Here is a 27,087-nt window from a genome sequence, read left to right as displayed (position 1 = left end):
TTGAAAGGCCAAATTACATTCCTGGTCACACCCCTGAAACCCTGTTGCTCTGAGCACATCTTTACAGTACTGGCAGGAAGGACAAAAATCGAGGAGCTGCGCAGTTGGCAGTGCACTTCAAACCCAATTAAGGATTCTGTTCACATGCAAGAAAGGAAAGAATTCAGTTTGCTCTCCCAGAGCCGCGTTGCTTCTACAAGACAGGAAGTAATACAATCTCATTCTTCACGGGAGTCAGCAGATGGATCTGTTTTCTGTTTGCTCTGTCAAGGCAGGCAGCAGTGCCTTTAGCCAGTTTTCAGGAGTACTTTAGCTTTCCACTGAAGTACAGCACCTAACAAGAAACGGTTTCACTTTCAGGGCGGTCGGTCTGACCTAGCTGTCTCGCAATGAATGGCTTCTGCCATTTTGTTCAAAGGTATATTGTTTACTTTGCAGCTTGTTCTTACTTCAGCCATTAATTTCAAGTTTGTAGGCATTGCTAAAATTTGTTTCTTCCAAAAGGAGCCTTCTATCAAAATAGCCACACTAACCACTTCCACATTAAGGCAGGGTTATATGCTAAAGCTAAAATAAGAGTGAAGCTATTTGATCTACAGCAATGGATGCGTTTAGGTTAACAAACATCTGATCAGCGAGCAATTTTGCATGTGATGTGTATCAATATCTGGGAGAACCCTAATTTCTACTCCGACTCTGAATAGCATGACAATTTAAAACAGATAAAATTTGATCCAGATCTCTTGGGTCTGATATTCAGAAGTGCTAAACAGCTGCAGGTGGGCAGCAGCTCTGAAAAAAGTTAAGCCATCAGTGTTTGGTTATTTTGATAAACTGTCTGGAAAGTTAATAGAAATTTGTGTAAGCAGAGTTGACATGACAGGCCACAACCACCTGTTTATCACATACAAAAATCATCTGCACAAGCTTAAAGCTATTATTTGCCCCCACAAAGACTATACTGGTTCATTCAGTTTAGTTGCGGTCTGCTGTGTAAATACATACTCAAAGCGCACACCTCCCCCTCAGATCTATGCTCAGATCTCTATAAACTGAGGGTTTCTCTCATGTGGCCAGGCGGTTACAGTACATAAGATGCTGGAAACATGGAAATTGTTCATCTAAAGCCTGGCCCACACATTTTTTGTCCAACTACCTTGATTAAGGAACTTTTTTTTTTTAAACTAACAGAATCCTACTAGTACAACTGACAGTGAGGGCACACCTCTATCAGTAAAAAAGGTGTCTTACCATGGCATAGTTTATTCTCATTCCCACACGTGCATATACACTAATGCCAGTATAGATGTGTATCTACACGATGGAATTTTAGGGCTTAAACTATATTCATATAAAGCAGAATAGCTTGTGTTTAGTAGAGGTGCACCAATATATCAGCGCCGAATCAGATCAGCACCAATAAAAGGAAAATTAACATTATCAGCTTTGTTTGGCCGGTGTAGCCAATAATGTACCGATAAATACAACATGCCTTCTGGCTGGGGCCCCCAAAACGCCGCAGCATGCACATGGCTAGGAATGCAGCTGGGCAGCATGGAGAGCAGCGCCCTGCAGGTAAGTCTGTGGAGGGGAAGGGACATGGGAGGGCAGATTAAGGCCCCCACAGCAAAGAAGGGAGTGCAGCAGGGGCAGGGGTTGCTGGCCAGCCAGGATGGTGAATGAGATGCCAGGGCCAGGGCTGGGAGTGGGGCAGCTCGTCCAGGGGTTGCAAAAGGGGTGGGAAGGGCGGGGCAGCTCCCTATCACTTTGCACACCCTTTGGGGAGTCAAAGGGGGACAACGTGCCCTCCCAGATGTGTGTGCAGGGAGGCAGGCTGCCTGCTGTGGACTTGGGGCTCTCCGTCCTGCTGCCTTTGCCCTGGGAGCCACGCATCCCCTGCCCACCCTGCAGCATTAGGGGTGGCAAGTTGCGCCTCCCACTGCCAGGCGGGCAGAGGACACATGGCCAGCATGTAGTTCCTGGGTCAAAGACAGCAGGGTGGAGAGCCCCGAGCTCACAGCAGGCAGCTTGCCTCTGTCCTTGCCCTAGTCTGCTCCACCCCTAAAAGCATCCCCATGCTTAAAAATGGTGGTGGCAGTGCTTGAACCATAGCTCATTTGACAAGTTTTAGTTCAAGCACCCCCACCACCATTTTTAAACTCTAGGATGCTGATCCCCTGGACAAGCCGCCCACAGCTCCAACCTGCTGCTCGCCAAAGACCCAGAGTCCTATTCACAAACCTGGCTGGGCAGTGCCCACACCCAGCCCCACTCTCTCCCTCCTCCTGGGAGCTTTGATCCGCCTCCCTCCACGCCCCTTGCCCTCCCCACAGACTTACCTTCAGGGAGCTGCTCTCCACGCAGCCCACCTGTGTTCCTGTGAATCAATTACTGGATTGGTATTGAATAATATGCCTAGAGAATAATCAGCTATCAGTATCAGCCATGAAAATCTCTATCTGCCTACCTCTAGTTCTAGACAATCCCCAAGATATAAAAAAAACAGGCCCAGGGCTTATTTTGCTTTACTTGGTGGACCTTAAGGGAACCTATACACGCGTCGGAGCAGAGATCCGTCATATGTTAACTGGCATGTATCAGAGCAGACTCAGTTAACTGAGTCTGCTGCAAGTCTGCTGGAGAGTGCTAATTAGCGCATTCCAGCAGCCTCTGCATCATGTGGATTCAGTGTCCCCCACATTTCAAAGTGGTGGTTGGGGCACTTTAACTAAAGCTTGTCAAACAAACTTTAGTTAAAAGCACCCCCGCTGCCATTCTGAAGTGCGGGACGCGGCATGCACACGAGGCTGCAGGCACTTTAATAAGAGTGGCTCTGAGTCTCCCTCCACTCTGGAGCATGTATATAGACACCCTAATTGCTATGGCATTCAGCACCCACTTTGTCAAACATCTTGTTGATTGTACTTGGCTCACCCCTAAATTCCGAACACCAAACATGACTGCTTCAAATTTAGAGAGATAAGAGCAATTCTCCCACCTGTACGATGTCCAGCTCTTTATGACAGCTCTGAGGATATAGGTTTCCCCTTTTCTGGGCTTCAACATAACAAAAATAGGGGAACCGTTTTGCAACTTGACTGACTCAGCACTTCTCTTCAACTTGGCTTTAAATTACCACGGCTTTGGTTTGTGCTGTTCTTCTGAGTTCCTTCTAAGGCCGTGGAATACAAGTTTGAAATCTCTGGTAGTTGGGATGAGGAACTGCATGAGGTTAGGCCCAGACAGTGGTAACTGTCACAAAGGTCTACCCAAGGCTGGCTGTGGCAATAATGGAGAGTCAGGCTGATGATGAAGACCATCAGGAATAACAGACCCAAGATCCCGTGTGATCTTGCAGATTTTAGCAAGTTACTCAGAGGAATATTTAGGCAAGTTCTGGCCATTAAGAACAAGTCTATCCACAGTTGGACTGCCAGTACTTTCTCCAAAGTAAAATGCTGCCCAGTCAAGCTTCAAGATGTAGAAGACCTTACAAGATTAAGGTACTGTCCATCAGTTTTAAGCATCCTCTTTCTACGTAAGACAAGGTCACGTACAAACCATATTGGAGATTTTTATTTTTTTGGGGGGGCGGAGTGGGAAGGGAAGGGAAGGGAAATACAAGTCAAAAGAGAAACAGGTGTTAAAAGGCAACAGCCATTGGGAACTTCATATGGTTTGCTTCAAAGCCAAGTTGAAAGAGGCATTCCAGGTGATCCGTGTTACATACTGAAATACAAACAAGAAAAGGAGCTGGCTTCATGCATTTCCATATGTTCAGCATGAAAATCTGTAGTTGTGTTTCTCCCCAATGTTCTTCAAATTTAAATATGAAGAAACCTGAGTATGGCAAGATCTACCTTATACAGTGACTTGAGAAATTAGGTATAGCCATAAATTATCATCAGAACAATACAGTAAATCTAAGAGGAAATGTAGTGATAAGTAAAGTCTTTGTGTAGCTAGAGCTGATGTGCTAGAGCTTTGTGTAGCTAGAGCACACGCACTCCTTTTCCCTTTGTACCTTTCAAAATGGGGAAAGGAAGTGACTAATCGAAGTATCAGCACGTTAATATATTTTGGTATAAGCCAAGAAAATTACAGCGTGTATTTTTAACGCTGCAACTAAGAAGCCGACTTGGAAGACATCTCTGCAGCTGTACCACCTCTGAACAACAGTTGATCTATGCTGGGCAAAGGGATTCTTGGAAGGGGCTTAAAGTTGAGCGTATTTGCTTTTGTGTTTCTCGAGCATCCCCCTGAGTTTTTCCAAAGAGTGCACTGTGAATTAATGTAAGCACTGCTCAAACATTAGAGACCTGTCCTGCCCCAGGAGCCAGGCTCCCACAAAAACATGGAACTGAGAAAAGATTGGTTCTTACAGGTGTCCATTTATGTACAACTGCCCCAACGCACACCGACAGCATTAGCCAGTGCCTGCCGGGGAACAGGCAGTGCGGGCTTCCTCGATCAAGCCCCCTTGGCACTAGAGTGGTCTAGTGCTGGATTAAACTTCCTTTCAGCTTGGAACCCCCCGGCTGGCACTAAAAACTGCCCCTTCCCCACTTCAACTGGCTTCAGAGCAGATAGAGACTTACTCTGCCTTGCAAAGACTTAAGACCCTGATTAGGGGTGTACTGATAAGACTTTTTTGGCTGATACCGATGGCCATATCAACCAATACTGATCCGATAGCCGACATGCAGCCTGGCAATGTGGAGAGCAGCACCTGGCAGGTAAGTCTACTGGCGGGGGGGGGGGGTATATCAAGGCCCCCATGGTGAGGGAATGGGGCTGGGTCAGGGGCAAGCCCTGCCCAGACAGGGTGGGGCAGGGTGAGACATGGAGCTGCAAGCAGCTCATCCTGGGGGCGTGGGGGTCAGGGAGGGGGGTGGCTCCTGCTGCTGCATGTACCTCCAGGAGAAGCATGGGGGACATGTGCCCCCCAGATCTGTGCACTGAGAAAGAGCAGGCTGCCCACTGCAGGCTCAGGACCAGGGGCCACTGTGCCGGCCTCTTCCCAGTGGGAGGGCTGGGCTGGGGCTGCACTTGGGGCAAAAGGTGACAGCACTGGGAGGGCGGTTACAACAAGTTTTGGGGTGGCTGTAGTCCACTCTGTAGCCCCCCTCCCAGCACCACTGCCACCACCCACCCCACACCCACCCACCCACCCTGAACGCAGCCCCACCTCAGCCCCCCTGCCAGAAGAGACCACTGCAGCCCATGGTCCCGAGCCCACAGTGGGCAGCCTGCCATCGCTCCGCACACAAATCCGGGAGCCACATGCCCCCCATGCCTCCCCAGGGGTACATACAGTAGAGGGATCACCCCCTCTCACCCCAGACGAGCTGCCCACAGCTCCATCCTGCATCCTACTCCACCCCAGCTGGACAGTGCCTCCCCTGCCCTAGCCCCACTCCCTCCCTCACCATAGGAAGCCTCAATCTTCACCCCACATCCCTCCCCCTCCCACAAACTTACTGGCCAGATGCTGCTCTCCAAGCTCCCATGTCGGTGACATTATCAACTGCACCAGCCAAAAAAAGCCGATTACCAATAATGTTAATTTTCCTTTTATCAGTACCGATATGATATGGACCAATATATCTATACACCTCTTACCCCAAACAAGAATGAAATACAAGACATCTATGCCAGTGGTTTTCATCCGTTTTTCATTTGTAGACCCCTAAAAAGTTTTGAATGGAGGTGTAGACATGTTTGAAATTTCAAATGGAGGTGCAGACCCCTTTGAATTATAAGTGCGGGTAGTCACACTTTTGATTGATCATAGTCACCTTCTGCAGACCCCTTAGACATAGTTTGCAGTCTCCAAGGGGTCCGTGGACCGTACGTTGAAAACCATAACGGTCTATGCTGTTTAAGGAAGGGCCATAGCAAATTATGCTTCTCTTTTCAAGTTGGAACCCAAAAGTTGGTCATACCAAAAAGTTCAGCTAAGCATCTAGTGACCCCCTAATGGTGTTTAAACTAGTCTGAACTCCACTGCTGGAAGAACTTGTGCTGGCAACTGAAACCAAGATGCTCATATTGTAACTGCCTTCCCTATGGCACACTAGACAGGAAGGGAGAAGGTAACTGGGGACCACAGTGCCTCCTGCAATGTATGCTCTGAAGGTGCAATATGGCAAGCAGGCTCTCACATTAGTCATGTTAGCCCAGGACCACGGTGGTCAAGTGCAAACAGGCAAGTGCCACCTCTAGGGTGAATGCAGCAACTCTACCCCTCGAACTCCTGTGCAGACACCAATGCTGTCCACAGTCAAACATTGCAATGCAATTCGTTTCCTCCTCTTCCCCAATAATTTGTCAACTGTTCAAGCTTTTTCCCCTGCCACTCTTTCCACAGGTTTAGATAAACACGACAGCCGTTAGGCACCTGATAGACAGCAACAGTTCACTCAAAATGGTCTCACAGTGACTTCCTGCTTCCTGTCAGCTGTATGTGTCACCCACCTAACAACTCATCTATTGCTCAGCTCCCTGGGGCAAGGAGTCTAGTACAAGTTCAGATTGTGCTCAGCAGAAACAGGGCTGAGAGCCTCAAGAAGCTACCACAATTTTTCCCCCTGACTTCAACTCAAGAATTTCTTGGTTTTCTTGGGAGGGGTGGGGGGGTGGGAAAGGGGTTGAAAAAAACTGACGATTCCTACCTATCAGCAATTTGCCCCAACAGCATGCACTCAAGAGTTCACTGTTTGTTCACATATTGGACTCTCACAGCATGAAAATACCCCTTTGCCCTCTGAAAAGGGTGATGGGATTCTGCTGCTCTTACTCCAAGTGCTCCACCACTTCATAATTAGGGATTACAGATCACCCATCTATGAGTTGATTTGGGGAACCAAAAAAAAAATCATTATGACGAGGTGTTTCTAACACTGAACTGGAAGCCACTGTGATTATTTAAAACCTTGTAGCTATTACACTGTTAAATACACAAGATTTCTTTGAACTAATATTCAGCATTCTTCAATGCAATGGGGAAAGTAGTACTTGTCTACCCAATTTGACAGCCAGAGAACTGAAGCTGCAACAGTTCTTTACCCTAGCAGTATGGCATGCTGACCCTGGTCATTTCAGCAACAAGATTTTACTATTATTTCTGTTCAGTCTGCTGTTCACACAGCCGTACAAAGAGACTGGGGGACTGACAAAGACTGCTTCGTTAACCTTTCAGAGATTCAATGATCCTATTGTTACACAACGGTTGATGAAAGGAGTAACTGACAGCCGACTTCTACGGAGAGGAAGGCTCTAACTATCTGAAGTATTGCAGAGTATCCAGAGTGACCTACCTAAGCTACTTTGGAGACAGTCTAAGAGTAATTAAGAGCAAGGTAGCAACTGTTATAGGATCACATTGCATGTTAGACCCAGATCTTTTTTATTGGGGTTTCAATTTTTTTTTTTTTATTTGGGGAAGAGGGTGTTGGGGGGTGTTTCTGGGACCTATGTGCACTTTAAGGCCACAGCTTTGAGCAGGAGAGAGGTCTGAGGTTTCCATAAAAAAGGGAAACTGTATTACTACAGTCAAGTCCCTGTGAATACTGAGACAGTACCAGCATTACAAAACAAATCACCTGCAACAGTCTCCAGCATAATACCATTTCCAGGAGGAACTTTCAAAACACTCATTCACTTCTCGGGCAGAAGACGCTGCTGGGCAAAATACAACACGAGCAAGACCAAGCCAAGCCAAACCAAGCCACTTGCTTCCACCACCTGAAGGATCAAAATTCTCCAAGTGGTTAGAAATCCATAGTTCTTAACTGGTATCTTTGCTAAATTTTTAATGGCTAATTTAGGTTTAGGATATGGACCACCTGAAGGGTACAGATTCAAGCACAAGGAGCAGAAAGATGACCTAACAGGTGTGTCCTAAGCAAATGTATTGCATGACCACGCACACAACAGCCATTGGCTTAGGAACTCACAGGGCTGCTGGAGATGCTCAACACAGTTAACCTTAGGACTCTATAATTCGCATCCCACTCTGCAGTCCATACACTTTCCCTGCCCCTGTCCACACAAACTTCTGAAGTTCAAAGGGAAAAAAAGCATGCTGATAAAGGGTTAAGGATGCACCCTACAATCGCAATTCAGGAAATGCAAAAACTAATGCAATTAATGCTTAAAAGCAGTGTAAGCTTGGCTAGGCTGCAAGATGCACTATTTATGATTCCCATAGTCCTATTTCAGCAGATAGACATGATTCAGAGTAGGGCAGTGAAGTAAAAATGGTACATTACTCAACAGATCAATTTCCTGTGTCTCATACGTTTGGAGGTGGGGATTAAACTGAAGGACAGCGCTGGAACAAGAACAAATGGATATGCACTGGCCATGAATAAATGTAGGCTGGAAATTAAAAGAATGTTTCTAGAAATTGTAGGAATGGAGACGGGGACTGCAGGGGACAGGGAGGGAAAGGAAACTCGACTACCGTAAGAAGGATCTCAATCAGTTTAGAAAAGGGAGGGTGATATGGTGACTTGTGAACAGGAAGCACTAGATTCAGTGATCCAGGAAGGCATTTATAGTCATACATTCTTAGGCAACAGTATGTTTTACTACTATTTGACTCCTCCTTTTTTGCACTGCAGAGGCAGACAGCTCAGAGTGAACAGATTCTAGGCTGGGTGATGCACTAATAATAGTTAATTCAGAGTTCTAGTGGGAGGATGAAACACTGTCCTCAGTTATATCCATGAAAACCCTTGAGTGGAAAGCACATTGGCCAGATATGGCCAAAGGGAAATTTTGGACTCTATAGATTTTTTTTTTTTTTGCTGGCAGTGATGTTCAAGCCAGAAAGATGATGTTTTGGCCTTCTGCTCCGAGACTGAATCTGCTGAGCCAACAGTTCGGGAAATCTTTACTTGGATGCTGCACCAGTGCATGTGTCAGCAATTTCCATATCAAATATGAACTCTAGAACTGAACTTTTCAATAGTGCACCATCCTTTCAATTTTCCTCATAAAGAATACACCATACTACAGAATATTGTACTTTGCTATTTAAGAGATGAAGTCTCAGGCCAGTTGACATGGAAGAATCAGTGCTGCTAGACTCCAAAGGTTACATTTTCTTACTTGTGTTATTTAGATGCACCACGAAGTAAATTGTTCGGAAAGTTTAAGAAAAACTCCACAAGTTAAGAATTATTCCCTACTGTAAGCATCAGCCAAGTTATACTTCCTGTATTTTTATAGAATATAAACACAGATATGCACAAAGTTCAACAAGCCACCATCATTACTTTTGGGATCTTCCCATTCATGTGGCACTACTAATCGAGTGGAGAAAGTACACGCCATTAAGGGGCGAGGGGAAGGGAGGCGGCTTAAAAACCCCATCAGTACAGGACCTGGAAGTGCCTTGATCTGGACTTACTGAACTACTCCCATTACCAAATCTGAAAGACCTGCTGTGTTGCCACAGAGGGACCTGCTCACACATCCAGCAAGTTTGTGTGTGAGGTTTAGAAGATTTCTTCATAGATTCATAGATGTTAGGGTCGGAAGGGACCTCAATAGATCATCGAGTCCGACCCCCTGCATAGGCAGGTATGCCTATTTAAGATGTCTTTTTGCTGCATCATTTAAGATGTCTTTTTGCTGCATCAACATCTCTCCCTGGATCCTGTATGTTATCGCCTCCTTTTCATGATCCAGTCAAGAAGTCTGTATATAGAAATTTCTTAGACCCCTGGTTTGTACTGTTGATACGTGGAAACCATGAATGCCAGGAATGACCAGCGTTAGCACAGCACACCTAGTCAGGGACTGGGGAAGTATTTCTGCAGGTTAAGTGACAGAAGGCAGGACTATCCCGTGAACAGGAGGGATCATTATAGTTCCAATCAAAGCACTGCTTGGCTGCATCACAACTGGAGCAAACTTACAGCTGGCCTAGATGATCTCAAAAAATTCACTGCCATGCTTCCAGAGGTTCGAATTATACTTAACTCCAAATCTGCCCAGTGTTTTGGTAAGTGCTCCCCCCTCTTACTCTGTGCCCTAAATATGGTTCGATCCCCCCTCCTTACTAGACACACAAATTTAAACTTCAGCTGAATTAATCTTTTTTAGGCATTTTAGGGGAAGAGGAAACCCTCCTGCCCCGCAACACACTTCAAGATGTTCAGTGACAGGGGCTGACGCTGGGTCAGTCTTTCCATGCTTCCCAATCAGTGGAGCTCCTCAGTAATCTTATTATACATGCATAATACATAAGCACGGCCAGAAGGGACCTGGAGAGATCATTAGCTCCACAGAACCATACACAAGGATCACAGCTATCAAAATTCGCCACCTCGCCTGTGCAGAGAATTCAATATGGAGGGGAGGGACTCGACATTGCATATCACGCTTTACCTAAGAGAATCTAAACCAGACTGCCTCCTGCTTTTGTTCAATTGCTCAAGTGTATCCGATTACCTCAAACGCAGTGAAAACAAATCCTGACCCCAGAACTACACATGCCACAGTTGAGCAGGGAGGAAAAAAAAAAAAAGCCTCGAGAGGTTTGTTTTGCTTTTTGAAGGGGAAGCAAGGAAGGAAATGGCAATGAGAAAAAAAAAAGTCAGGCTTATAATGGAAATATGCTACTTATAATTCACAACAGATTTTAAAGTTAGTCAGTTGCAGGGCATGACAACTGATTAGCCAGCACTTCTTGCTGGCTTACCTAGAACAGCAGAGCACAGGAACTGTAATAATATCTTAGAGAAAATAGCATTTTTAAGAGAGCCTTTAAATATTTGAACTATAAAAACCTTTAAAAGTATTTTAAAGGTGAAAAATATTTAAGGATAGCTGTTCAAACCAAAATGAAAATGGCATACACTACAGTTGAAAGGGACAAAGTCATCCTGCCTTTTGTATTGCACTAACCCACAAAAGGACACAGCAAGCTACTTTTTAAGAAGTCTATTTTACATGTACACTAAGCTGTAAAGAGGTTTACTAAATTTAACATGCAACCCAATCCCAAGAGCAGCGTGTCATAAGCTACACATATGAAAATAACCTTAAACAAAGGTAACCAGAGATGGAGGTATTTCCTATACTGCTTCTCCAGGAAGTCTGGTGCACAGAGTTAAATCAGAATTTTTACAAAGTTCTACATGTCTGTAGGTTCCAGGACTCGCTCCTTTTTTCTTTGCTTTTCTGCTTCCTTCCACCTGTACTTTCCATGTTCAGGCAGTGTTATCAAGAATCCCCGACTGGGGTGAAAGCAGCACAGTCCTTACTGCTGTTCAGAGTTGGTATTGCCAGTTTCTGGCACCTAGTTGGGCAGATGCTTACACAGCACACAATACAGTGAAAGCACTCCCTTTGCTGTGGCATGTACTGGCAGTAGCAGCAAGCTCTCAAACCCACAGGAACTGTATGAGCAAAGGAACTAGAAACTATCATGCCTCTCCAGAATTCCTCCAGCAAGAGGCATGGTCCCAGTGACTCAGAGAAACACCTCCCAAATCCCAGGGTGCAGCCAGGGCACTGCTACCCTCAGATGATTCCCAGGTCCCAGAATAATCTTTTAGGGCAAGGGTGTCAAAGATATAATCTACAGACCAGATCCGATTCATGGAGCCCTATTCTCCAGCCCCTGCTAGACTGACCCCATGCAAAGGGCCTGGGATACGCACCCATGCATCACCTGCAGCACTTGCATGGGGTCAGTCCAGGACCTTTCCCCAGTCCCTCCCAATAAATTGAATCCAGTGCCTGCTCTGGCTGGTCTGGGACTTTTGCTGCATGCAGCGCAGATCCCATATGGGCTGTGGCAGGCACCATGTGCAGCACGGATCCCAGACAGTCTGCAGCACATGCTGAATCCAGTATGTGGGGAACCCATAGCTCCTACTACGTGCCAGATCCAGCATTGGCCCTGGCCAGTCTGGGACTGCATCACACGTAGCGCCTGCTCCAGGACCTGCACTGAATGTGACAGCTGCCCCAAACTGGCTGGAGCAAGCACTGTGCGAGGCTTACAATCTGAAACAGCCAGAGCGGGCACCATGGGCACGGAATCCAGCATGCTCTGGGGCAGTGACAGAGGAAGGGAGGGAGGAATGTTCTGTGGGCTCAATCATCTTGCTCTTCATCCTCCCTGTAAACTCATCTGGCCTGTCAGACCACATAAGTTTTAGGGCCACATACCCCTGGTTTTAGGGCTACTGCCATGTTGGCATGGTTTGAAATAGCCCCGATTGCGCTTTTTAGTTATGCCAGGACTGTCACTCCCTTCCTATAGCAGCTTTTAAAAGGGTACCCATCGCCTACATGCTACATGTACAGCAAAGACAAGAGGAAATTTCTCTCCAAGACTTGAATCAGAGCTGAGGCCCGATTTCAAGGTAACATGACTTGGCCATGACATTGTTAAGCATTAAAACAGTAACATTCCAGACTGGCTTGCAAGGAGAAAAGACTGCTTTCAGGACTTGGACCGTCCCCCTACCCGCTGCAGCGGCAGAGGTAACTGAGGAATCGTTATGGACAGAAGAAACGCTCTACAGAGACAGTCACTCTCTGGAACCCAGTTTCAGATCCTGTTTGGCTTCTAAGTGCCAGCCCTACAGATCCCTGAGGCAATGCAGCTCCATAACTGGAAGATTCCTTGGGCTCAGGAGACCAGGGCCAGGCACAAGCCTATGGGTTAGCTCAGGTCACTTCAACTCTCTCTTCTTTACCTCCCCGTTTATAGAACAACGAGCGATGGGCGCTTGCCTCCAACATAACTGCACTGACAAGTAACACAAGCATTACATAAGCGTTTGGTGCTTTCCTTTGTAGGCTCAGTAAACCTGACCTGGAAGACCTTGCAAATCAACAGCAAAACGGCACCCCTTTGAGTACAGCTACACTTGAAGCTTCCCTGAGGACACGGCACAAGTGCACTGGGAGCAGTTGGCTTCCCACTGATTTTGCTCGCCGGACCAGTTGTGAAAGGTATTCCTCCTTCACTTTTCAACTCTGAAGCCAAGGGATCAGGAGAATAAAAGCAGTAATCAAATATTAATCCAAGAACTGTAAGATGGTATCATACTTTAAAGAAGCCTTACTGAGAGCGCAGGAACAAAAGATCCCGATGTGCAGGCAGACTAGCAAGTATGGCAGAAGACCAGCTTGGCTTAGCAGGGAACTCTTCAGTAGATTAAACCACAGAAAAGCAGCTTATAAGTGGAAACTTGGACAAACAACTAGGGAGGAGTATAAGAGGATGGTTTGTTAGAGGATGGTTTCAGGTTGGATGAAAGGAAGAACTTCTTTACGATAAGGGTGACCAGAATCTGGAATAGACTTCCCAAGGAGGTAGTGCAGCCCCAACCCTGGAAGTCTTCAGGAAACAACTGGACAGACACCCTGCTGGGATCATTTGATCTCAACAGTATTCCTGCCTACAGCAGGGGGATTGGACTCGATCTTTCGAGGTCCCTTCCAGCCCTTAATTTCTGTGACCCTGTGAAGCAGACAGAATGATAAAGTCTGAATCACAGTGCAGCTCAACCCTGGAGCTATCCCAGAAGAACTGTATCTTGGGCAACAGTTTAGCCAGCTTTCTTAACATCTAAGCTCTTAGGAATAGAAAACACTCCTTACCTCCTCTTGACATACTGCAGACATCTGGAAGAAGAAGCGCAAGCAAAATGCACTGCTCTAGAGAAAGGGCAAGGCCCCCCCTCTACTGCATGACACAAGTAGCAACAGATAAAGTTACTGTCACTTTCTGAATCATCAGGAGCTTCCTTCCCTTCTTCACTTCTGCAAGAACATACTTTGACCTCCATAAGACTTGAGGACACCTTACCCTGCAGTACACAGGACTGGGCTATACTAAATCTCTTGCCACTATTAAGCCTGGAATCACCCGTTTGGTCTCAACAATATAAGCTATTTGCTTGACAGTTACTCTTACTCTTACCTCTGCTCTGATACCAGTATTTCATCTAACACCGGTTATATACAAGAAGCACTAGAAAAATGGTATATATTTTGAAAGTAAATGGTTAAAGAATCTGAGAGTCAGCCTAATTTTATTTAGTTTGCTTTATCCTGAAACACTGCTTTGGGAGAGGTGGGGTGTGGCTTGTAAGACCACCAAGCAACAATTCAATGAGTTTCACATATCTTAGGAGGTGAATGGAAGGAGTATCTTGTACATACTCATTTGGACTTAACAATGATGTGGATATTTGAGATGCTTCTAAGCCTAGCTTTGTTTTCTCCAAGTTTTCTGACATACATGCAATGGTCCAAATACAATTGGCCTTGTCCAACCTTCCATCCAGTCAATATGAACAGCCCAAAACTGAACATGAATTGCTGACTGAAGTTCAGCTGTTGTAACCAAGTGAAAATTGAGAAAAGTGGATTTTATATTAATTTCCTCCAAACGATGCTCCATTGCAGAACCTCAGCAGCACTTGTACATCTGGAAGCACTTAAGAAAGTTTCTCTCCTAATTTCACAGGAACATTTTTCAGGACAGGCTTTCTCCAGAAAAATAGGGGGTTAATGACATTTCATTTTCAGGCACGAGAGCTGAGAGCATAAGTATCCATAGGCATTACTAGTCAATCCGAATCGTCCTGTTCCAAAAAGATCTAAAAACATGGCATCTGCAGACCAGGAGGTCTAAGCTAGTTAGTGCTTCAAGTGGTGAAAGCTCCACAGATGGTACCAAGAGTGGGAAGTTTAAGAAGGGTATGGGACAACCAAGGTTTAAGAACACTAGTAATTCCCAGCAAGATCCAGACGGAAATACTAATCAAGACTCAGTCATAGAGTGGCACGTGTAGTCCTGATCGCTTGGTTGACAAACCTTAACAAAGACAACTGAAAAACCCTGCCTGCATGTCTCAGCAAACAAGGGTGTTAGGTATAAATGCTGCTGGCAGACATTATTGTATTTAATAAGGATTATTAACTAAATAGGATGTGTGGCTGCAAGCACTGCAAGTTTACAGATACCTTACAACCTGGAGAGGGTAAACTGGAAGCAACCCCCAAAGGGAAACACGGACTTTCTGGCAGGTCTCTACAAATTAATCATGAGGCTTTAGAAATGTTCACTGGGAGAAAGACTTCACCTATGTGCCACCCCAATACAACGAATTTAGGGATTCAGCAGGGTAAATATGGACAACTGAGGATTAATTAAGTTTAGGATATCACAGATAGTAATGAAGACACTGGTACATAAGCTTAATAGCATTGTTTTCAATTAGCAATTATTTAATTCAAAATCCATCATGCATACTCTCTCATGGGCTTGGTGAAAGTAAGGGAGCAGGGGGTACAATTATAGGCTGAATAGCTCCCAACGTGCACCTCCGGGTCCTAAAAAACATGGAAGATTTGATGTTTTCATGACTTGGTGCTTCCAAAGGAAGAGGAGGCAGAAAAGCAGCTGTCCACAGATGGGGGGGAAGTAGGGGGCTCATGCAGGAAAATACACACGGGAGTGGGGGAGAAGCTACAAATCCCTCCTGTTGTAGAATACCAACAAGGAAGTTACAGATATCAGTCTTGCACATAAGATTCAGGGGAAAGCATTAAAAGGGACTAGGAGGTTTAAAGAGTCAGGATTTACTACATAAGCACTAGAGATCATTAGAATTTCCACACCACTCAGTCCCCGCTCCCTTCACCATGTATTCCATGATCCTTGCACAAAAATGGTCATCCCCCCCCCCCCCCCAACATTGGTAATCAGTTGATGAAATAACAGCACAAAACAAGAAGTTGTGTTCTGGAGGTGGAGAATACCACCAGGACCATAAATCTCTTAGTCACGAAGGGTCTCCAGGTAAGATTCAACTGGGGTTGACAAATGCAGCGCCAGGCTTGGGACAAAGCCAAACGCTATATTTAGGGACTAAATTGACCCGACTATGTCCCTTTAAGCTCTTTTATAAATGATTCACTTATTCATTCAAATGCAATCTAATTAGATCACAGCACTCCTGAGCACAACCAGCACCAGCTTTGCTGTTGGTCCCGATGCATGTGCAGATTCTGACACAGAAGTTACTTCCAGTTTCCTTATGAAACAAGCTCAGATGGGAGTGACAGTCAATACACAGGCATGAGCAATGCATGTGTTTTTCAAAGCAAGGCCAGGAATATAAACTTCCTCTCTCCCTTTTCAACCCATAAGATGATTTTTAATTTTGCAGGTTGAAGCAGAAGTACATTTCAGTGTAATGCAGTAAATAATAGGCTCACTGATGCAATCTAAAGTAGCAGGAAACGAATCTGCCGCTGAATGATGGGATAGTTTTGAGTGGGAGGAAAGGAGCAGGGATGGGAAGCATCATCTATAACCTGATGTTTATACCAGTGGGCCAGGATGTGGGAAATACAGGTTCAAATCCCTGCTCTGAATCAAACAGGGCAAGCATAGGCATCCACATCTCCCACAGACCAAGCCAGTACCCTAACCACCAGACGCATGCATTCTCCAAGCCACCCCCCTTATGACAGGCAAACAGTACCAGTACAGCTCTTTTCTATCATCCTGTGTGTGTGCGTGCTAAGGACTATTTCAGAATTAAGTATGCCTCTTTATAAAAAGGCCAAGTATTTCTGCCAGATATTACTATGCAGCAATCACACAAAAAACAAGACAATTCTTTAAGGCTATGAACAGATGTGGCAGTTGTACCAATAGAAGCCATGTTATCCTGGGACAAAGTGCAGCTGCTCAGACATTCATGTCTGTTGTCCTGGGATAAATCCTAAAAAAAGATCATGGGATAAGACATGCTAACAGTTTATCCTGGGACATGGCAAAGTGCGCCTGAACCATTATCCTAGGGTTGCATTATTGAATCAATAGCAGAAAAGGAGCGCTACATCCAGCCACTCACTAAAGCCTGATTAGAAGGGTGATGTGTATATATGCTAAACCCAGGATATTTTTCTGAGATAAACAGGCACAACTTGGGCTAAGAACAGGACATTGTGATTCTTGTCCTGGGATAAATGCAATCTAGCAATTCTCTCCGCTCCCCACCAATGCTTCTATAATTTAGCACAGTCATTAAAAATGCAGCTCGACTTGGCTGGGACAGAAAAGTTAGCCCAGCAATTCAGTGTCTTACTGTCCTACAGCATTTCTTTTTGGAGCTTAATGCACCTATCAGACAGACTTTTAGACCCTCAATAACAAATAAGAAACACACATATATTGCACTGCCCTTTTTTAAATACCTTAACTCTGCACTTTTGCCATTGTAACCGGTGAAACAAGTTAGGTGACAATACCCACAAAGATTTCCCTTTATGTTTGTTAAAATCCTTTTGCTATATCCTACTTAGGAGGAGGTTTAGTTAAGATACAAGAACTGACTATGCATTTGACTGACTTAGCCTAGCAAGTGAAGGCTGAAAGAGGAACTTGACTGTTGTCTATAAGGGTAAGGAAAGAATTGTGTAAGCTATAGGATAGTTGGCACAAGAATAGGCAAGTATAAACTGGCCATAAATAACATTTAGACTAGAAATTAGAAGCGGTTTCTAACCATCGGACCAACAAGGTTCTGGAACAGCCTTCCAATGAAGCTAGAGGTGAAAGGGGAGGACTGGCTAGTTTTAAGATGGAGCTTGATGCATCTATGGGAGAGATTACAAGACATGGCTGCCTCTAATAGTATGGGACTGAACTGGACTCAGGACACACTTTCCAGTTCCATAATCTCATTATCCCAACTGGAGCTAGCAGTGAAGGGCTATCTGATTTCAGTACGACCCCCGCACAGTTCTCTTATATCCTTCCTTAGAATATTTTAGAGAGTTCCACACAGGACAGTTTTTAACCATAGCACAGTCCTTACATAATTATACACAAGACATCTATCACCTTTGTGTTTTCTTGGTTTGTTTTTCACTAGTACCAAGAACATCATCTTTCAGTCCTCTCCAGGGTACTGACAGTCTTTCACTTGGAACAAAGACCAAAAAAAAGTACCACCACCACTGAAGTTTAGTAAAGATTTTCAGTTTCTAAAGACTAACTTGTCCAGAGAGGTATGAGCTTTCACAGCCAACAACCTAGTTCGTCCTACCTTCTACCTGACTAATGCAGCTTGAACACCTCTAATTTCTACAGTCTTTTATTACCCACCAAGTTCAAAGAAGGATTAAAACACTTTGACCTACGATCATCTAATCTCAAACACAATGAGGTGGAGTAAGGAATGAAGGAAGGAGGCGGGGTGGGGGCAAGTTGTTGTATGGTTAACTGAATAATTAAGCTGCAGCATGCAGGTTTGAACAAGTCTTTCCCATCCCTTTAAGTAGTTTCACACAGGGCCTAGTCTGCCAGCTGCGCTATCTGAAGTATTTCCAAATTTTCTTCCAGCTCTAACAGCACAGAAATCCTCTATGTACACTTCACATCCCCCACCCTCCCATCAAGAGCTAGAAGCCTATCTTTGAGTAGCCAGCTACAGGTAAAAGCAATAATCAAATGCTTGTCAGTTAAGCATCCCTACAGATCATTTGCACTCTTAGCTAGGGACAAACTTTTCCCCACTACATTACGTGCAAAAACTTCTCTCAGACAGCATGCAGAAAACACCAGCAGCATATGATGCAAGAAGGGGGAAAAAGTGGGAAAGCAAGTTATGTGGCCTATTAATGGATTAGAATGGCCATCAAAATTAACTCTGTGAAGAGACAGTCACTTCCAAACCAAACCACAACACATGACTTGCTCAGAGAAAACTGCAGAGGAAGTTGGGGGGGGGAAGCTATAACAAGTTTATTTTTACTTCCACGAACAGCACTAGAGCCTTTTAAGTAGCAGATCTTATTTATACTATCCTTTTGCTTTACTTTCATTATATACAAGCAACAAAAGTTACCACAATCAGGCAGTGAAATTTGCTAAATGACAACATAACTTAGATGAAAGGTACTTAGACACCAGTAATAAATGGAAGTATAAAACCCTAAAAACCAGAGACAGATCACTGTAACCTGTAAACTATAGTGCCTAACCATTTAAAAACAAGTAGGTAAAGGCACTAGCTTTGCACATCCCATACAGAAGACAAGACAACCGATCCACCTCTTACGTACAAAAGACATTTCCTTCACCAAATGGATGCTATTCTGGTTTCTAGAAGTCTCATTCTGATCTCACAACAAACAGCACAGATCTCGAGTGAAACCTGATTATTCACCAACCAGCCTGAAGTACCAACACATGTATCATTTTCAAGTAATAAGACTATATCATTTTCTAAGTAACTATATAAACAACTTTTTTTCAATAAACAGCAGTAATTATTGTATTAAAATAACTCCAGTCAGTTAACAACTGATATTTTCCATATAACAGTAGAAAGTACTTGGACACTATAACCACAATAAAAGTTATAAAAGAACACTAACAATGCTTAGGACAGAGTTACAGTTTCCTATACTGTAATAAAATATGCATTCCTTTACAAAAATAATACATCTCATACTAGTACCAAAATAAATGCAAGAAATCCTTAATTCTTCATCTCCCTGCTTTTAAATCATCAAGGATGTTTCAGGTACAGGCAAGTAAACTATTATTCAGACACCTCCAATGCTGAATAACTTGGCCCAGAGCTCCCCACCCACAATCACTCTCAAGTTTTAAAATTTTCCCTGTGTACGATACAAATAAAATTGGACGGACGAGTCAGATTAGAGTGGTTTATGTCGTCTTTCCAGAGCTGTTTGAGATTACTTACATTTCACAAGACACACTTAGCATTTTCTCAGCTTGGACAATAAAACCGAACTAGCCCAGTTCGGGATTATATAATCCATTTCACTAAAAAGTGATCAAAACCAGTACAACATTGCAACGTGCAGGTTCCAGGTACTGCAATGAAAGGACTGTATTTTCAAAATGCTGCTGGCTGACTTTAAAATAGAGAACGTTTGCTAAACAGAACTGGGGGCAAATTTGATTTAATATCCCTTCAGTAATTTGCATGTCATTTTTTTTTTCCTTTCTAAACCCTAAACTGAATTCCCTTTTACTGTCTATCCAGACGCCTTTGCTGTGCAGTTCTCAAAATACGGCTTTTAAAGCCTCATACAAGACTTCACCTTTTTTGGAAGCACTTCGGATGTCAGGCTTCCTTCTTGTTTTATGAAGTCACTAAATGTCACACCAGGCCACGTATAAAGATCTCTAAATGAATCCGTTCCTAATGCAGGACCTGAGCACGCCACTAGCGATGAGACGACAGAGCTCTGTTCACTGTACAGCTGTTACTGCAAATCAAAAGATGTACCCGTTATAGAGACAGTCATCACTGAAATGTAAATGTAGCTGCTTTCTATTTTTTCCCCCCCTCTCGGAGATCCCTAAATATGTTTCTAAAGATGACAAACTTATTTTTAAACCTATGAGTTCGAAGCCTTTGCTGCACGAATTAGCCAATTAGTACAAAGCATCTCCTTTGAAAAAAGGACTTCGGGGGACTCGATATTAATGAAAAAAATGGAAAGCTTTGCCAATTTCCGGACGCCGTTCATGCATCGCAGCAGAACCTCTGCATTTCCACGCTGGTTTTAGGAAGTGGCGAGCGCGTCCTCTGAAACTTTCACCCGGGCATCCCAAAGCCACACGCGCTCGTACCAGTTCAGACGATCGCTTGCCGAGCCTAGTCATCGCTTCAGACCTACCAACGCCGTCCTTGGTTTCCCCGGGCACCGTTCAGTCCCCCACCCTCCGCGCCCTGAAGGAACAAGGCGGCAGAGTTTCCCACAGGCTGCTTTCCTTTCGACCACGCCTGCGCTTGGCCACGACGCGGCTGGCACCGAACAGCAGACGGGCCTGGAGGGCTGGGGCGACGCGCGCGACGCCGCTGTTCCTCGCGGGCGCTTCAGGCGCCGCCGTCCTTCGTGGGAGCAAGAGAAGCGCCGCGTGCCCCCGGCCAAGTCGGGACCGCGAAACTGGACTTTTGTAAAGGCCAGGGGAGCGGAGAAAGCCTTCCCGAGGCCTGGAGAAAGCAGCGGTTTGCTCTCAAGCAGCAGCCCCCGACCTTTCCGGGGCCCAGGCGCCCTCCCCTCACACGAGGCCTGGACAGCGCGCAAGGGCCGCCTGCCAGCGGGGCGGGCGCCGGCCGGTCCATCGCGCCCAGGGTCCTGCCCAGGCTGCCCCCCGCCCCAGTATCTCCGGCCTCACATCCCCGCGGATCCCCCTTCCGCGTCCCCCCGCGCGGCCACCGACCCGCCCAGCGCCGCGCTGCCGGGCCCGAGCCCGCGTCCGCCCGCGTCCGCTCCCCGGCGACACCCCGGGCCTGCCCCGCGCCCGCGCCCGCCCCCGCCCCCGTCCTCGGCTCCCAAACGGCGGCGGAGGCCGCTGCGGCCGCGCCTCCCGCCCCTCGGCCCGGCCCGGCGCTGCCCTCCCGCGGCCTCCGCGCGCCCGGAGGCCGCTGCGGCCCGCGCGGGACATCGCTTCGTCCGCCCGCCGGCGGCTCCGGGCCCGCGGCAGCGAAGCACTCACCGTGCGGGGCCGCGCCGGGCCGGGCAGAGCCGTGCGCGGCGGCGGCGGCAGGAAGGGGCGAGCGCGGGCGGCGGGGCGGGGCGGGGCGGGGACAGGCGGCGGGAGGCGGAGGCGGCCCCGGCACCGGCACGTCCGCGCCCCGCCCGTTAAAGGCGCCGGGGCCGCCTCCAGGCTCCCGCGGCATCCCCGCCCGCCTCGCCTCGCCCCCTTCCCCTCCCCCTCCCCTCCCCTCCCCGGGACAGCGACCGCCGCCTCACACACCCCCACCCCGCGCGCTGCCTCCTGGCACGGCTCCCCTCACCGACCCCGCTCCAAGTCACCCCTGTCCCCTCCCCCTGCTGTGGCTGTTTCCCCCCCTACCCCGACGCCCTTAGGGTCCCGGGCCCCCGTCCCAGGGCTGGGAGCGGAGAGGCAGCGGGTGAGACCCGGCAGCAGGGCCCGCAGGGTGGGTGTGGGGGGTCACGGGGGTTGGGGTTGTTCACGGAGGACAGGGGCATCCGTGGGGTTGGAGGCTGGCAGCGAGGGGCGCAGCCTGGACCCGAGATGCTGGAGGCTGCCAGGGAGAGCAGGACAGAGGGGGTGAGAAGGCCTGGCTCAGACCCACCTCGCGCTCTCCCTTTTAGTCTCCGCTCTCTGCCCCGCGCGACAGGATGCCGAGCCACATGGACCTGCCGTCCGACCCGGTCCGTGGCAACTCGTTCGTAACCAGCTGGAGAAACGGGGTAAAACATCAGCCTGCCTTTGAGAAGCCTTCAGCGGTCCGTGAGTGTTAAAAGCCAAATCAATCCTTGTGAATAATTGCGTCGTTATGATACTATCCCGGCCGTCGCCACATGACAGATTTTGGGGGGAGGATGAAAATATTATGTTCAAAATCTTCCCCCATTTTCTTCCAGAACATTAAGCGCTCGATTAAAAGCTGTGATCCTGTGTGACCTGGAGGCTTTTCCTCGGCCCCAGTATAGTTTTCCAAGTCCAGCAACCGTTCCAGGAAGATGAAGGAAGCGGAGCAGGCACTTACAATGATGCACGCAAATGTTTCACGGCAATGCAGCTCCCATGAGATCAGACCTAACCAGGTAGCCGGAAGCCGAACAGCCTGTATAAAGTCTCATCAGCCTTGGGAAAACAGAGACATGGGGCTCTCCAGAACAGCAGCTCCCCAATGAAGGTTGTACTGTAGACAGAGCTTGGGTGGTTTTACCATGGTGTTGTTTAACCCTATGATGAGTAGGTAAGAGTACACACAGCCTGTCTACGCTATACGGCACCTTCTCCTGTCGGCAAGCAGAGCTGCATTGCTGAGGAAACGGTGGTGGTATTCTCTCCCTACAGACATGGCCTAACAGCTTGTCCAGGACAGCAGACAAAACTCAGGAGTTTGTGCTAAACTGCAGATAAAAATTGCTCCTCTTTCTCTCGGGTTTCACCTGCGCCACAATCGCTAATGAGGTTCTAAGGCATCGACTAGTGTAGTTGTAGCTGGCAATGAACAAATATTTGTTCTTTTTTGTGTCTAACCTAGGAAAAAATGTTTCTTGTGTAGGTAAGTTTGCTGTCATGTTATAGGATGACTAGCAATTGCAGTGTGACCTGAAAACAGAGCCTGAAAAAGGAACTTGATTACATGCCAACAGGCAATAACAAACTTTTCCTAGCAAACATTTCTCAGAGGAAAGCCTGAAGGCTTTAGTGTCTGCAGCACTTACAACTGTACATAAAGTTTATGTCTGCCTCTTCAGAATGTGTGGATTTGCTTTCATAAATGAACTTGTATAATAATGCTCTCTGCCTCAGTCTACAGCCATCTCCAGTGCCTCGGTGCTTGCTGATAACTTCTACCAAGCAACAGCTGGGAGAAATGCTCAAAACCCTTCTCTTCACTTCCCTCACCTGGAAACCTGGGCAGCAGTGAAAGCAGCCAGAATTGCATAGCAGGCCATAAGAACAGCTGACATGTCCAAGCAGGTAGCTTGTTTTCCCAGTCCGCATCTCAATTCTCACAACACGCCACTCAGTGAGAAGCCTATGTTTTGGCCCTATCAGTGGGTGGCCTCTCTCTAACAGAGCCACCCAAGGCCTTCAGGAGAGGAGAAAAAACGTAAAGCAACAGAGGTCAGAAAGGAAAAGAAAAAACAGATGGCACAGCTGAGCACAGGGAGCACTCGCCCACCATGGGCTTGCAAGCAGGGGTCCATCATTACAAGGCCTAGGAACAGTGCCCTGGGAGGAACCGCTGAACCTTCCTGTTCAGGGAAGCTCCGCTTACGAAGCGTCATCTAGGATGCTCACGTTAGCTTTGCCCGTGCAAAAAATGTACGTGTCATTGTCAGTCGGGATCGGGGTGCTGGCAGCTAAACCATCCATAGACATGGTTGGTTGCAAGCATAGATAAAGCCAAATCCTGCTGAGCATAGTTTTGGAACCCTCCATGTTCAGTTGCACCTGTTCTTGTTACCCACTGTCAAGAAAAGGTACTTCTAGCACAGAGAAGTTAGGGCTTTACCCCAGAACTCTGCATGCTCCCTCTAATCTGGTCCTTCGGCCTTTGATTAATTGTTATCTGGTCTGTTTTCCACAGCCCTATCGCACAAAAGCCCTTTTTTGGGGGTGGGGACGAGAAGTCTTTGAGAAATCAGCTTTAGGTATTAATGAGAGATTTGCATAGAATGTGACTAAATGCTTATTCTTAGCCCATTTACCAACCACACTTGTCAGTCAACTGCAGGCTTCTGATAGACTTCCAAAATATCTCCAGGAAACAAAGGCAATGGGGCAAGGTTAACATTCTGCAAGACTCTGAAATGCAAGGAGAAGAGAGAGAGCAAAGAGCATGAGTCAGGGCTGTAATGTGTGCATGCATGCTGCCATAAAGCACTTCAGCCTATTGAATTTGTGGCTCTCAATCAATTGGTGAGATGGCATTTTGCTGCTTCATTGCAGAGCTGCTGTTTTTAGCATGTTTCAGCCATCCTGCTGTCCTTGTCTTCTTCTTATTCTGTTCTTGCTTTCAAGATTATCATCAGAAGTGCTGCAGGAGCCACCCAAAGGCAGCTGAAAGGTGACGTAATCATCATCCTCCCCTGCCTAGTGTATAAGCATATTATTTCCACAGCAGTGCTGGTAGCCACAAATTTAGGGCTATATCTATTTACTTGAATCACCATGGATAAGTTCACTGGATTGAGTGGGACTACTCGGTAAGTAAAAGAGTAATAGGGGCGCTTGTACACGTGACAACGTTACCATGTACATGTGATGACAATTTCCCTTTGTGTGGCTTATGGCATCACACATTACACATGTGCGAGTTTTGGGGGGTTTAAACGAGTTTGCATGGTTGCAAACTATACTACTTCTGGATGTAGTTTAGTCTGCAACATTGCAACTTGAAACATTGCAGCCATTAATTTGTCAGCTCATCTCCCAGCCACAGGAGAGGCGGGCAGACTCTGCCAAGAAAAAGTATTGGGCTCCTTCCTCACCACTTCCCCTTTTAGCAGGCTCCTCCAGCTGGCAGGATGCCTGAGGCCTCCCAGGAATAGGCTGGCTTGCCCCTGGGGCAATGCGGGGAGGCAGCAGGAGGGCAGCTGGGTGTGCTGACAGCCAGAGAGGGCAGTGGGGACAGTGCAAGGGGTGTTGGAAGCCCAGGCGGGCTGAGGGAAGAGTTGAATCAGGTGTCTCTGAGCTGGGGCAGCATCAGGCCAACTAGCAGCCTGCATGGATGACCCCACACCCTGTGCATTATCCCCATACATTCTCCAGCCACCCTCCTGCCACCTCCCTGCACCACTCCAGGGGCAAGTCCACCCATTCCTGGGTGGCCCCAGGCAAACTGTCAGCTAAGGGTCCCTGATCCTTTATTTTGGCAGAGCCTGCTCACCTCTCCTGTAGTCAAGGGGCAAGATGACCGATTAATGGCACAGATTAATGCCCCTTCCCCCCAGCTGCAGGAAAAGTGGGCAGGCTCCACCAGGAAAGAAAAAGGATCAGGCCCCTTGCCACTTCTGCCTTCAGCAGGCACTTGCGGCCACCAGGACAATGACATATATACAGTGATGGAAAAATAAAAACCACTATTTCAATTAAAAACTCACCATTTCAGTTTAGGGGGTATAGAATGCAACCCTGAAGAACTAAACCTCTGTCACATGTACAGCCACCCTAGGAAGCTTGAACCCTGACTTCAGTTTCTGACCATTGCTTTCCAAATGAATTGCCATGACTTCATTTTTCCTTTTCTCGTTGCAGATTTTGTTACTCTCTTTATTCCCTCACTTCTTGAGAAGTTTCAGCTGCCATAGTCCTAACCGTGATTTCATTGCAGTCCTCTGAAATGTTGCAACTGCTCTCTAGGAGTTGGATCAGACCCCACCTCCTCAAAATCCTGGTCAACAGAGCACATTAAAAGAAACTGCCAGAACCAAGCTAAGCAGGTGAAAGATCAGGGGTGAAGTGTTTTGCAAATCCAGTCTTGCATACAAAAGAAAGTGTCCTTTGGCATGTGATTTCATGCGAGTTGCAACTTTTCTATTGGTCTGACACACAAAGTTATGCGGTCATTTCACCATTTCTCCCTCTAGCTAAGCAACAGGGGTGTACAACTGTGCTCCACAAAGACGCAGTGCAGTTGTTCAACCTAAGTCATCTAGCCAGTGGGGCCAATTTTTTTTGGCAGACAAGTCACAAGTCCTGCACCCTCCTCAAGTGCCACTCTAATCCCCTTTTCCTGCCCTGCTGCTTTGCTTTCTGCTCTACCATGTACCACCCAAAAGATGGCCACAAGTGGCATGAATCACTGGCCGAGGACCCTTTCCAATGGTTGCAGATGGGAAGGGCAAGTTTGTTTCCATGCTTCCAGATCTTGGGATCTATGAGCCATTTTATACAGGTTCCTGGGCTGCTCTCTCCCAACACCTTGCTAGCAAGGCACAGCCCTGCCATAGCACAGATCTCAGGCTTACTATTGACTCTAACACTGGAATTGTAGGGGGATAAATGTCTGTCCCAGCTCTCGCCCTATTCTCACTATGCATGAAGCCCCAGACTTTGGAGGGCAGAGAGCCTGCTGCCCTGGAGAATGATAACCCATGCACTTACAGGGGAGGTTTCTCTGCAAATAGGTCTGGAAGGTACAATCCAGGCCTATCCGAACTAGGGGTGCACTGATGTTTTCTTGGCCGATACTGATAGCCAATTATTCACCTGGCGTATTGGCTGATACCAATCTGATAACTGATGTACAGAAATGTATCCAGGCAGCACAGAGAGCAGCTCCCTCCAGGTAAGTCTGGAGGGGAAGGGACATGGGGTGGGTGGGGTGAGGCAGGTTGAAGACCCTACAGTGAGGGAGGGAGTGGGGCAGGGGCTGCAGCTGGGGGCACTGCCCTGCCAAGGCAGTAAATGGGACCCTAGGACCGGGGTGAGAAGCAGGACGGAGCCGTGGGTAGCTCATCCAGGGGATCAGCATCCTAGTGCTTAAGAGTGGCGGTGAAGGCGCTTGAACTAAAGCTCATCAAATGAGGGCAGCTGCCCCCCTCCACCACCCC

At 47.0% G+C, this 27,087-nt stretch overlaps 1 protein-coding gene and 1 long non-coding RNA gene across 15 annotated transcripts in view; one reads left to right on the top strand and one right to left on the bottom strand.

The window, feature by feature from the left end:
• KTN1 (kinectin 1) overlaps positions 1–21,641 on the bottom strand; it is a 99,447-nt gene extending 77,806 nt beyond the window's left edge. For 11 of the 12 annotated variants that reach the window (XM_059723336.1, XM_059723331.1, XM_059723338.1 and 8 more), the window contains exon 1: positions 21,539–21,641. The gene's annotated coding sequence lies outside the window, so the exon portion shown is untranslated. Of the gene's footprint in view, positions 1–20,133; positions 20,302–21,538 lie in introns of all 12 variants that reach the window. The other variant, XM_059723332.1, reaches the window with a different exon arrangement.
• A 101-nt stretch (positions 21,642–21,742) lies between these two features.
• Positions 21,743–26,826, top strand: LOC109281268 (uncharacterized). Of its 3 annotated transcripts, XR_009460318.1 has the most exons (6): positions 21,764–21,956; positions 22,162–22,300; positions 22,435–22,709; positions 23,336–23,506; positions 24,554–24,599; positions 25,790–26,826. It is a non-coding gene; the product is annotated as an uncharacterized LOC109281268 (long non-coding RNA). The 3 variants fall into 3 exon arrangements; XR_009460317.1 differs by having other exon boundaries at positions 21,743–21,956; positions 23,336–24,599; XR_002087871.2 differs by lacking the exons at positions 23,336–23,506; positions 24,554–24,599; positions 25,790–26,826 and having other exon boundaries at positions 21,767–21,956; positions 22,435–23,326.
• The last annotated feature ends 261 nt before the right edge of the window (positions 26,827–27,087 follow it).

This window comes from Alligator mississippiensis, chromosome 2, assembly GCF_030867095.1.
Source record: "Alligator mississippiensis isolate rAllMis1 chromosome 2, rAllMis1, whole genome shotgun sequence".
Classification (NCBI taxonomy): domain Eukaryota; kingdom Metazoa; phylum Chordata; order Crocodylia; family Alligatoridae; genus Alligator; species Alligator mississippiensis.
This window is presented reverse-complemented; position numbering and strand designations above follow the sequence as displayed.